At 33.3% G+C, this 13,050-nt stretch overlaps 1 protein-coding gene across 2 annotated transcripts in view; it reads right to left on the bottom strand.

Moving 5' to 3' along the window:
• LOC124642298 overlaps positions 1–13,050 on the bottom strand; it is a 37,233-nt gene that overhangs the window by 21,480 nt on the left and 2,703 nt on the right. Inside the window, exon 1 of one of the 2 annotated variants that reach the window (XM_047180661.1) lies at positions 2,072–2,262. The exons of the other annotated variant lie outside the window; for it this stretch is intronic. The gene's annotated coding sequence lies outside the window, so the exon portion shown is untranslated. Of the gene's footprint in view, positions 1–2,071; positions 2,263–13,050 lie in introns of those variants that run through there. 2 annotated transcript variants of the gene reach the window in all.

The raw sequence follows: 13,050 nt of genomic DNA, 5'->3' as shown, positions 1-13,050 counted from the left end.
AATATGTTTCTAGATTCAAAGGGTGCGCCGAGTATGCGTAAGAGTACCTACCTATATTCTAAAATTAAAATTTTGCGTATAATAGTTTTTTCTCAGAAAGGATTACGAGTTTTTGCAAATACAATATGAAATTCCCACATGTGAAATGGTAAATAACATTTATGTGTGTATTTGCTGTTTCCAGTCCCATCGAGTTAGTGTTCGGGGATGCCTAGCAATAAAACTACAGGAAAATGACCTGAATGATTACGATAACTAAGTATGTTACTGTATAAAATTCTATACTATATGAAAACATGAATTCATCGTTGAATTACTTGGATTTATTTATTTAATAACTTAATGAAATATGATATTAATAATCTCATTGTTTAAAAGATATTAATCATAATTTTCAATGCTTCATGCAATAATACTTCTCAAGAAACTAAAAAGTCAATGTCATCTTAACCTCAAACAATACAACAATAGAGAACCGTAATAACTTGTTTAGTCACATCTTAAATGGTTCAGCGGTTTCTGAGAAATATTGGACAAAAGACACGTGAATGGATTGGCATTCATAGTGTACAAACTTTAAGATGCAATGTACTAAAAATACGCCATTATTATACTGTTTTGTTTTTTATACTATTTTTCTCTGTGGTCCACAGCTGCATAGCTTTTTGCCCGACTATATTGGGGTCGACATCCATTCTAACCTGATTACCAGTAATTAAGGCATATTTCGATAAGTAGGTATATGTAAAATATGATGAATTAAGTTATATGTCTTATATGAAAGAGGTGTTAAACTGTACAGCATACCTATTATGTGATGTTTCGTAAGAAAGTAATAAAATATCCTTCAAATGACGTCGATTAGAATGTTTTGCATTTAGTGGAATATCAAAACGACAATTTTATCGATATCCAGTCAATAAGTGTGTCAATTTTGAAGGGTGCATTACAATGGAGACAGCATAAGTGGTTATATCTGATACTAGCTTCTGCCAGCGGTTTCACCTGCATCCCGTGGGAACTACTTCCCGTACCGGGATAAAAAGTAGTCTATAGCCTTCCTCGATAAATGGGCTATCTAACACTGAAAGAATTTTTCAAATCGGTCCAGTAGTTCTTGAGATTAGCGCGTTCAAACAAACAAACAAACAAACTCTTCAGCTTTATAATATTAGTATAGATTACATAGGTACGTGTTATTAGGTTCGTACTGTTGATACAGTAGGTATACAATCTTATTTATTACATCAGGATTCTCTAAATTTTACAACTAACTGTACATTAGCCTAAATAATCTTATTATCCATGTATTTTAATGCCCAGGAGTTCCAGAGAATATAACGTCAACGCCAAATCATACTTAGCGTAGGTATAACAAAGTAAGTAGGTATATCTGTCGATTCCCTAAGGGATTTGATCAAATCCCCGTTTTTATCATATCCCTGTGACACATCAATTAAATATATCCCAGAAAGCGCAGCCTATCTCAAGCAGATTTTTAACTGGATACTAAGTATGAAAGAAATATGTATTTTTTGTTACTTCTATTGACTTTGTAGGTATTAATATTATTCATGTGTTGTGGAAAAAACACCTAATTAGTTGGACTCACGATGTTGACAAAACAACCTGTTAATTAGTAACACATGAACAGTTTGTTTTCCAATTACATAGTAAACAAATATCGTGTTTTGTAAATAATAGTAAATAATGGGTTCAGGTATTTGAAGGATCATTACACATAAATAATCTTGTCTATTTTAAGTTTTTTTAGGCTGTTATAACTTTTATAAGAAACTACCTTGTACTTTCTAAATAAACAAAGTAAAAATAACAAGGGAAACGTAAATTATTTCATAAAATTGTACATTTTAGTAAAAGGATAAATTAATGAATCATACACGCTAATATAAAATTTGGAAGTAGCCGGACGTTACTCAAACAAAAACAAAAAATCACTACCTGCTTAAGCATTTGTTTACTCAAAAAACGCTTAATCCGTTCTATTTACTTAATCCGAACCAATTGCATAATTGCACGTAACAACCATAGAAATGCAACTTAAACCTACCTTCGTAACTTCCTCACAAACTTTCTATAAATCCACACACAAAAAATAACCTTTTTCGTCACTAAAACACTTGTTACTTTTCGTCACTGGTCACAAAACTCGTCACTTGTTTTCACAAAGTGTGCCCTATTGGTCACAACCGAGTGTATTTTGTCTGTTTCGTCACAGGCGGGTGCGTTGGCCCGAAGCGGTAGTGAAACTGCGGCGGTGAGCGTACTAGTACTACCGCCGGGTACAGTGATTCATTGACGAAGAGTGGTGGGGTTTGGGTCATAAGCGGTAGCGGGTTTGTAAGTGACGAAAATATTGAAAAAATTGGAGTTACGGTATTTGTTATAATTTAATTTACAGAACATTACGATTTTAAAGGCGTGAAAGAAATAATTGTATTAGTAGTTTTAAATACTAAGAAGTACTGGCACTATTTTAACATAATTTTAATTTATGCAGCTAGTCTCTTCAACTATCACTTGCCTCATTTAATTCTGATGCCCTGATATGACACTTCTAGACCATTCCAATGCCCTAAGTCTAAAGTCATCCGAATAAAATACAATTGAATATCATACAACTAATAAAACGTTATCCTGCTAGTCCATACAATACGAGTATACCAATTGCTATTTGTTCCTGCACAATTTACTGCGTACTGCATAATTCTTGTATAATTTAGTGCACATTATTGTCTCCGGCGTGTGGCAATGTGCTCCGTCTGACCTTACCGACCGTTATGATACGACGTATCGACCGAGATGTTAATAGGCATCATTATTTATAGGTCACGTGACGAAAACTGTTTCTTGGAAATAACGGTAGTTTATGTTCATTGTTCTTGTCCAGTTTTGTGATGACTCAATGTTGAATTAAAGTAAGTCATTTTTAGGATTATGAAAAAGTCTCGTTAAACTGAACTACTCGTAATATGTAACCAGGCAAAGAGTGCTTTTTTTAACAATCAATTTTGCCCAGGTTTTCTCCAGTTATTCTGCAGTTAAAAATATTATGGCATTCATCGTATTTAACATATAACATCTAAAACAAACTAATGTAATAATAGATACTAACATAACATTCAATGTCAGACCGTGTTTAACATTGATGTGATTCGATACAGTAGCAAATTACTCTCGACCATGCAAATGTCTTTCACACCTTCGTGTTAATTTACCTACTCTTTTGATTGCCGATTTCTTAGAGCATGTAACCAACTGGATTCGCTATAAACACAAGTCGATATGCGAGAAAGTAAACCATTTTGAGGGTGGCTTAAGAAGCAATGCAACAAGTAGTAATAGCTCCCTCGTGCATTTTCGAATACATCGTCAACGTCAGATATTTACATTAACTATGCACCTAAATAAAGAATAGAACGGTGATCTTGACTCCTTCAAATACATAGTTGAATGCATTTCCAGTTGGTTTAGTACTCTACGGCCAATTCACATGAGTTAGGCATAATGTTTTTTTTTTTTAACTTGAATGTCAATTTAATTTGGTGTTAATACCTCTTCAAGAGTTTATCGTGATAAAGCATATTTTTTGGATTATGTAGTGATTAGTGTAATTTTGAATTTGATGGTGTTAATGAAGTAATGAGATTATTTACAATGACAACGCCAAAAGTTCTGATGATGTTGCATAAAAGATTAAAGGCACTTTTTGAGTTAACATGAGCATCCTACTGTAACACAAATAATTTGTAATATTTAGCACATTATCTGAAAATCACCATCATATAATCCATACACCTATGGATGTAGTTTTTGCTGAATTCAAGCAGCAAATTAGTTTAATTTGAATTCAAAAATAATGATTTCCTAATCTTATAAGCAGTAAAAATAATACACTTGTCCATTATTCTTACTTCGTCACTATTCATTTTATACTTCGGCCGTTCAGAGAATGCGTTCCTGACACCTATCAGTTAGTCACGACTAGTGATGGGCACAACATAACACTGAGTTCGTTACCGTTCCTTCAAAATGAACCGCCGCATTATTTTAAGATTATTTTCGTTTTAAATTGGCGGAATCATTTGTTTTATATTTTAGTTATTTAAGTGAAAACCAAAAAAAGGTAATATTCATATAATAAAATTGTTTTATTTATTCTTTGTTACAAGTACATTGAATTGAATGTGCGAACAGAATATTAATCAGACTCCGATTTGCTTGAGGAGGTGGTGTCTTCATCATCATCTTCGCCTACATGTATAATTATATTGTTATCAATAACAGAATCAATCCTGATATCTCGGTCTAACAAAAGCCGGGTAATCAAATAAAAACAGATCGAAAACACTTGAAAAACGTGGTCTATGCGCACGAAACGACAACGGACGACTGTTTTAGCGTCACAAAATGGCGGCCCATAACGCCATTTGGGGTTACCATTTTTAATCTAAGTATAAAAATGCGGTTTGGTCATAGTTTTATTTTTATATTTCATAAACGTTATAATTAAGTCTTATAGTCCATTATTTTCCAATTCTTAAAAAGAAAATCAAAACGTATTATTTTATATTATAACTGTATAAGAACAGATTACGATACTTGCCTGTTATTTTTAGCACAGCACTACAAAATATAAACCGCTGACATAACCTTGTAATAGCGCAGTATAGATTTAGAAAAATATTGTTTACCAAGTTATTTGACACTCAGTTTGGCACAAAATTATAACATTCATTGATTATTGATATAATAATGTTGTTTTAATGCTCCTCAATTGTTAAAACGGTAAACAACCAGCAAAAATATTTTTATCGTAACTGCAACGCCATTGCAAAGTTACGTCGTCAGTTCAATCGCGACGTGTCAGGAACGCATTCTCTGAATGGCCGAACTATAATATACATTAACAAAATCTACAAAAACTATCAAGTACATAATTCAAAACAAGACCAATATTTTTCACCCGCTATCGCTTATGGCTTGCACCGAGTAAGTGCAATTTTATGAGTAGTGACGTAACGCGCGGCATTGGGCTCCGGTTTCTAATGACGTATGCGCAGGTTGTTTGTAGCGTCTGTCGGCACGTAGGCTTTCCCGAACAGCTGGGTAATAGTAGCTAGGGTGAAGATAGGTGCTGGGGAATCTTTAGGGAATCTTTTAGTTTTTGTTAAGTAATTGTGCAGCACCGAAAGTGGCTATTGGTGACTAAGATAGTCAGAATTGTCTGCTGAGCTTTTTTCCCCAAATATTTATATTTTTGTTGGCACAGTCTGGTCGCATGCAGCTGAGTACCAGTGTTGTTATATGGAGCGAATGCTTATCTGAACTCCTTAATACAGTTACCTGAGAAGCCCTCTGATATGACTGATTGTCAGCCTGTCTGGCTTCTGAATATCTTCTTTAAGTTGCTTATGAATCACTTACTATTACCGACTATTGACTGCACCAAGCTTTGCTTAATTCATCGATCAATCCGTGCGGCTGTTATTTATGGTACGATAATCAAAATATACGAACAAATTACTCCTGCACTTGTGGGATGCAACAAAGTATGGTGTGATATCCCTAGGTCATCCCGATCCGATATAGGTGCTGACTCATCAGGAAACCACTTTCTTTGTAATGTGACATGTTTCTCTCTCTCCTTTTTATTGTGTGACAGAGAAGAAGGACATCTGTTTTGGTCCGTGGTATTTTAAGAATGTTGAGTTTTTTACCCTTCCCGGTACCGGTTCCTGATACGCAGCTACAGACTGTCAATATAGCTTGTTTACTCCGATAAACAAGTATTTTTAATATTTATAAAAAAAAATAGAGTAAGTAACAGAATTCAGGTAAAACTTGAAAGAACTAGGTACCTAGCTACCAATTTTTTTTAGGTTTGTCTGTATAATGAGGAAGACTAAAACTTTGGTCTTCATCAAAATTCAGAGATTTAAAGAAAGTAAATGCCTACATATTCAAACTAACTAAAAACTTTCAATACTCTGAATATCATATATCTTTGACACCAAGAATAGAAATATTTTCTATAGTTTTACGTAATACCTTCACTGCTTTCAAGTAACATTCACTTCAATAACCTATACCTAATATAACTTTGATCGTAGGTAAATATTTTTTTCAACCCACCATCTCGGAAAGAGTAGTTTTACCTTTTGATATCTGAGCGCAAAAGCCGCTTTTATCCTCTAGAGCGGCAAAGTGATTTGATTTAGAACATCGTGTGCAATACTCCATTTGTGACAATCTTGATAAGACTTTTCAAACAAATACATAATATATGATACAAATAAAATACTGCTTAAAATAATTATTCAATTAATTAAGTAATTTTTATTATTGTTTTTACATATATTTTTAACCTCGTTTCATTTTTAACCTAAGTTTTCAAATAAATGAACTTTAATAGTACTTCTTTTTAATTTGACACTCATATGTGCGCGCCATTTTGTTTTTTGGCATTTAGAAATTTCCTCGATGAGGTGGGATGAAAAGTTAAGTACGTGTTGCACTCGAGTGCAAAGATTTTTCACCTTGTGCTCCTTTGATTCCCTCGCTTTCGCTCAGGATTCTAATTATTGAAACAATCCTTCGCTTGCTCGGTCATCGAAATTGAGCCCGCGGTTAAAAATCAACTTAGCACTCTTGTATAACAAATAACTATTTTTTAGCTGACTCCTTTTTTTTCAAGCTCGTGTAACCATGTCAATGCTGCATTTCTTATTCAAATCTTCATTAGTAAGAAATATCGTGGGTAAATATTCTCTAATTACGTGTAACGAAGGAAAGGAATTCGCAAATTAGTGTTTTCTTTTCATTCTACTGACCACGTGCCGGTCTGATTACTACTATTTACATCACAAGTGAATTTCAACTTTATCTGAATGTAAATAAGCTTTAAATTCGCTTAATTCTAATAGTAGTGACTTGAATACTTGAATATATTTTGAACCTTAGTACTACAGACATAAGGTTGAAAATAAAGTTGTTTTTAGTAATATTTTACCATCTGTCGATCAATTTGAGTCGATATGACAGATTGGCTATGATGATGGTATTGACATGCATAAGGCTGCATATGGACGGACGACTCGGTCACAAATTCCGACAAAAAGTCGCGGTAATTATGGCATTAAGTTTTATTTTTGTCGATTGCAATTACCCGTAGTGAGATGACTAAGCCTATATAAGGATTGTTTACTTTATTGCAAATTATAGCAATTTGTTGAGTAAATGCGGTCATCAGAATGAGTTTAATTCAATGAATTAATATTTACGATTCATACAATATAATTGGTGTAAATTGTTGAAAATACAGGAATACTATAGACATTGACTTATAAAGAAAAAAAAATAACATAGGTATTTGTTTAAAACAATTACAATACTTAAGTTCTCGTAAAATAAACTGCTATGTTCAAAGCCTAACCTATTCAACAATTCACGTGACGCGAATAATTTCTATCGCCTATCACGAGCGATGGCCTTTGATACACTTAATTGGAGATCGTTTTGAAATGTCCACTGCAGTGCACGGGGAATACCATACACTTTGCATGTTATGTAATTATTAATTGCTGCATTGAGTATTTGTAAATGCATATTTTTTTGAAGCACCTAGTATTTTAATCTGGCAGTACCTAACGCTTTTTCCAAACACGGCTTTTGAATATAAAATGTAGATAAGTTCAAACGTTCTTTTAGTACGTCAGTAATCAACCACGGAATTATTAAAATTTTAGAGTGATTTTTTTGTATATATATGTATTTTGGAAGCTATCTTTGTTATTTAAAAGTTTCTGCACAAAAAACGGAATTTACAAACTTCAATTAATTTTCAAAATTCTGTTTCGGTTCTGTATTACGGATCTTCCCAAATTCACTCTTCAAGGAGAAACAAGAACTCTTCTAACAAGAAACTTAACTAGTCGTAGCTAGTAAAAAACAAAAGAATGATCGAATACCTACAGTAACTTTTTTGGCTAACGTACTCGTATATTTTTTACAATAAGTACAACGGACATTGTTATTTGACAAGATCAAGGTTATTTTCCATTGAATGAATAAATTCGACCTTGTTGAAGCTATCAAAAAATGTCCATCGTTAAGCCTCGGAGTTTTATTTAGTTGTACTTTACTTATTTATAAACTGAAATAAAATATCGGTTATATGTTTATAATAAAAAGTTTTTATTATCTGTACTTGTTTTCTGAAGGATATCTCGTTTTATTCTTCCTAAAAGAACACTTCTTGTATTTAACACCACAAAGAAACTAAGTTCCTGAAAGCAGTGACTACCGTATTAACCATATATGCCCTGGTTTTACACGAATACCAACTGAACACTAGTATGTAAAGACAATATTGTGTTAGTTGATTTTTTAAAGTAAATTTGATTTTTGCCATGTAATTTTTTATTGACTTGCTAACTTGTAATTTTTAAGTAGGTATTCCAATTTTGTTGCCGAAGAGTTTATTGCGAGAATTCTTCTCAGCAAAAACAAACTAGACTAGTCGTCAAACCGCCGATTTTACTTATTTGTTGTAAATCGCACAGAAAACGGATAGGTCCACAGTAGGTACCTGGTTAAGTGTCTACACTTGTGTCTCACAATGTTTTGGGGCTGTCTTACATACTTTTTTTGGTGCACAAACTTTTAGCCTACTATGATTCAATGATGTTATTTTTAGTGTAGGAACTATAAAGTCTTCTATATATCTAAAAGAGAAAGGATATCACATCGTATTATTTGTGTTATTATGTCCCTAGCTGAAAGGAGATTGCTCCACATTCCATAGTGTGGTATGCGAGTAACATTATCATGGTGCAACAGTGACGCTGTCCTAATGGAACCCATAGAAGTAAGTGCGCTAAAGTTTTACGATACTGATAAATTGTGGTCTTCAATCGGGTTTGAATAACCTATTTATCTAAAGATTTTCTTATTAGAGATAGGAATTTGACTTGTATGGAACTGTTGTCGAAATCATATCTCCAGTAATCAAATGAGTAGATAAATAGTTTATGGATGTTAGTCCATCGATTTTGTATGTATTTCGATAGTTAACGAGTTCAAATAATTTGGAGGATGTATGATGATGATGGTTTGCTACTTTTTGAGAATTTTGGTATAATTTCAGTAATGCCGATCATGATAATATAAAAAATATCGATGGCAGTGATGCTACGTAAATGTAGATAAAAATCAACATCAAAATAGAAACAGCATTTTTCAAATTGACTCCACACACATACTTACATACAAACATACATTATCCTTACTGGTTAGACCCTGCCCCAATTGTCACAACCTAGAACATTATTAAAGCCTGCCGCAGATAATTAATACATATTTATCCACATCCACCTTATCGCCTTATGTCTTTCTAAGCATGATCTTATTGGCTCTCGTTATTATCTACAATCTTACCATCTGCAGACACCATTGACTTTATGTCGTCAGCAAAAGGTTTAAATTGGCTTGACTTTGAGTTGGGCTATCCTGGTATCTAATTAAAATCTACCAGGTTACTTTAAGCAAGACATGAGACCCTTATGTCAGTGGTATATGGTTGAAAATGGATTAGCGTGACGGTAAAATAAAGGTTGTCCTTAATTTAATGTCCCGACGTCCGTTACAAATAATTGGTACAGATTGCGTGTAAGGAGAATATAATAAATTATTAAAGAGTAAAGTACACAGCTTTATGTACTTGTAACATATAACGGTCGTATTTAGATTAAAACGTCGGGACAAGTTAATGAAATTGTAATTCTTGAGTTAATAGGAAAACATGCATGCTTGGGTCGTTATACATTTATTAGTGTTTAAATATAAATAGATAATGATCAACGTGTTGTAGATAATTTTAGATAATGCAAGCTTTATTCAGGGTTGTTTTCTTATGGCACTACATTTCTAAGACCTATTTCACATTAGACTTTTCAAAGGCAACAGTCGGTCCAAAAATAGACGAAAATACAAAGACTGAAATAGATTTTATCAATGTATAGAACATTAAGGACAATACAATAGGACTCCGAAATTTTACTACTACTAACAATCTATTTGAGCCAAATATTGGTCCCAACATTGTACCAAATAGTAACAATCAATTTGGGCCAACTAACCGTGTCACCAATATTGGCACTCTTTTCATTAGAAGTCCAATTGAGAGCGAATACATTGTAGTACTTTATTTGGCACACGTGATAAAAACCAATCCTATTGAAATCTGATACGGTTAAAATACCAATGACTGCAAAATCAAAATGAGATCACCATTTTGAGATTGACCTACACTTCTAATCTATTTGAATAGGTACCTAACTGAAAAGATTTATGATGTGGAACCTACTTGCTTTTATAGTTATCGGCACGAATCTTGAGCTCTGACCTACATCTGCGCAGAAGTGTATAGTTCGGCCATTCAGAGAATGCGTTCCTGACACGTCGCGATTGAACTGACGACGTAACTACATTCATTGATTATTGATATAATAATGTTGTTTTAATGCTCCTCAATTGTTAAAACGGTAAACAACCAGCAAAAATATTTTTATCGTAACTGCAACGCCATTGCAAAGTTACGTCGTCAGTTCAATCGCGACGTGTCAGGAACGCATTCTCTGAATGGCCGAACTTATAGTAAGTACATTCCAACAAATAGATAAATATGGTGATTCTTTACTTTTGTGAACAGAGGTAAAGTACCTTCTGATATCTACTAGTATTCATGCTGATTCTTCTGATAGTTGCTTTTGTTACACCAATTCGTCTTTATCTGCCCATTCAATTATTATAGTACAAGCCAAATTCATTATTTCACATAGACCTATTACAGGTTCTTATGAAACGTCAATAGCTAGGTGTACGGTTCCAAAAAGTGGATCTAATGTAGAAGAACCGACAAAAACTTCATAGACACTCATTTACAGACACGCATCCTTTCCATTTGAGAGCATTCTTCTTTAAGCTCTTCTGTCTATCATCGTCACTCATAGTTCTTATTACTCTACAGTCTATCCATCATTAGTATCTCGTAACTAATCAGTATTCACTGGCGGATCAATGTTCAGCAACTGCTATGTTATACTCTGCACGTACAACTGTTGCTTTAGATTGCGTCTAAATTGATTCCTGTTTAGTTACTACTGTGTTTTCACTTGTTTTGTTATTAATTATTATATCTACAGTGTTTGTAACGCTATCTTAAATGGGGTTTTTAATTGTCTTCTTTTTCTCATTATGGCTTAATTTTGCACTATTCCAATTCGAGACAAATTGATTTATGTTAATATAGTTTTCAACTTTAATGTAATGATGGATAAAATTTAAATCACCAAATGTCTCTCCTGGTTAGATTCTTACCTTTTAACACGCTCAACCACTCAACACATCGATGAATTTTGTGATATTTTCAGTTCCAAAGCACTTTTTACAATATCTTAATAATAAATATATATACAACATACAACTAACTTATTACCTAATATATAGGTACACTTACTATAAATGTAAAATAATGTAAATGTTTAAAAAATTGCGTCAAAAAACTCCTCCTCATCGCTGCCCACCGGGAGTGTACCCAAGAGGCTGGCAGCATTGGATGGCAATGCTTAATTTTTGCTAAAATAAAAACCAGCCCCTGGGTCACCTGAAGTGTCAGCAAGTCGCTTAGCGATATCCTTATATAAGAGATGAGCACTTGGACCCCACGGCCCGAGGGTTTCAACCCCAAACGGCCAAAACTACATTAACAATTCCAAAGCTACATTGGAGGGTTCCAAAGCTACATTAACAATTGCCAAAATCTAACAAAAAACGAACCTTTTCCACAAATCTAACTATGATTGTAATCGCAGTTAGCAGTAGGAAGGAAGTATGTAACTATTTCATTACAACCACCATCATTAAGTTATTTGATGACGTTTCCGTTTGAACCAAGGTTCAAGTGACACTTAACTATCAATTACTGGTTTATGGTCATTTTAATGGCTTTGACACATATTTTAACTACAATGGTCTTACTGCAACTGGTTAAAGGTCGTGTCAGTTGTAATTACTTTGGAGCAGTTGCAATTGTGTTTTCAAAGTTACTTGTTACAATAAACTTCTTACTCTCAATCTCCCTGCACTTTTTCCAAGATATTTTTGTATGTTTTCCGCTTTCATTCCCTTCTCATTCGTGTCATCTTTAAGGCAATCGATCTATTTTTGCCTTGGTCTATCTCTGCTTCAACCCATCCACATTTATACTTAACACACTCGTTGTATAATGATTTTCTCGAATTACTTGTACCATATATTAAAAAGTTGTAGACGGATATTATGTTCAAACATTTTTAAATTAAACTATCAAGAGCTGTATAAATGAATCTATTTCAATTCCTTCGATATAAAAAATATGCAATATCTATGCTTACAAAAGTCCTCATTTTCTCTTCGCATAATTAAAATCTAACAAAGCCATCTAATACAGCACAAAATTAGTTTCAAACAACCTAGCCATATTACTAAATAGTTTTGTGCAATTGTCATCATAGACCCAAACAATATAGAGGTACAAATAAATAACATGAGGAACTTAGTGTCGTGGATACTCCTTTCTAAAACCTAGTAGTCCCTTATGCAATGATAAGCTGTCTTCGTGTGTATTTGAAGGGTTTTAAGGCTATTCTATTGCTATGGGCAATAGAATACATATCATTGTGTGTAGCTGCAGTTTCATATGGAATTAATTATTAAAGGCGAAATGTACAATTTAACAATTCCTAGATTTATGGCCACTTTCTGAGCTCCCATATCGCTGGTTTCTCTATTCCTTTAAAGGAAGAATGTTACAGTTTTCGTCAAATAACTTCTTTCTATTATATACCTAGTACTTACTAGTGTAATTATTTTGATGGTTAAGGATGCTATGCCCAAGACTTTTATTATTATATATTTTTGAGTATAACTAACTTGAGGTATCCTAATTAAACAAAAGTCGGTTTTACTGACAAATATGTTTTTACAAAA

The sequence above is a fragment of the Helicoverpa zea genome, chromosome 24 (genome assembly GCF_022581195.2).
Source record: "Helicoverpa zea isolate HzStark_Cry1AcR chromosome 24, ilHelZeax1.1, whole genome shotgun sequence".
NCBI classification, from domain to species: domain Eukaryota; kingdom Metazoa; phylum Arthropoda; class Insecta; order Lepidoptera; family Noctuidae; genus Helicoverpa; species Helicoverpa zea.
This window is presented reverse-complemented; position numbering and strand designations above follow the sequence as displayed.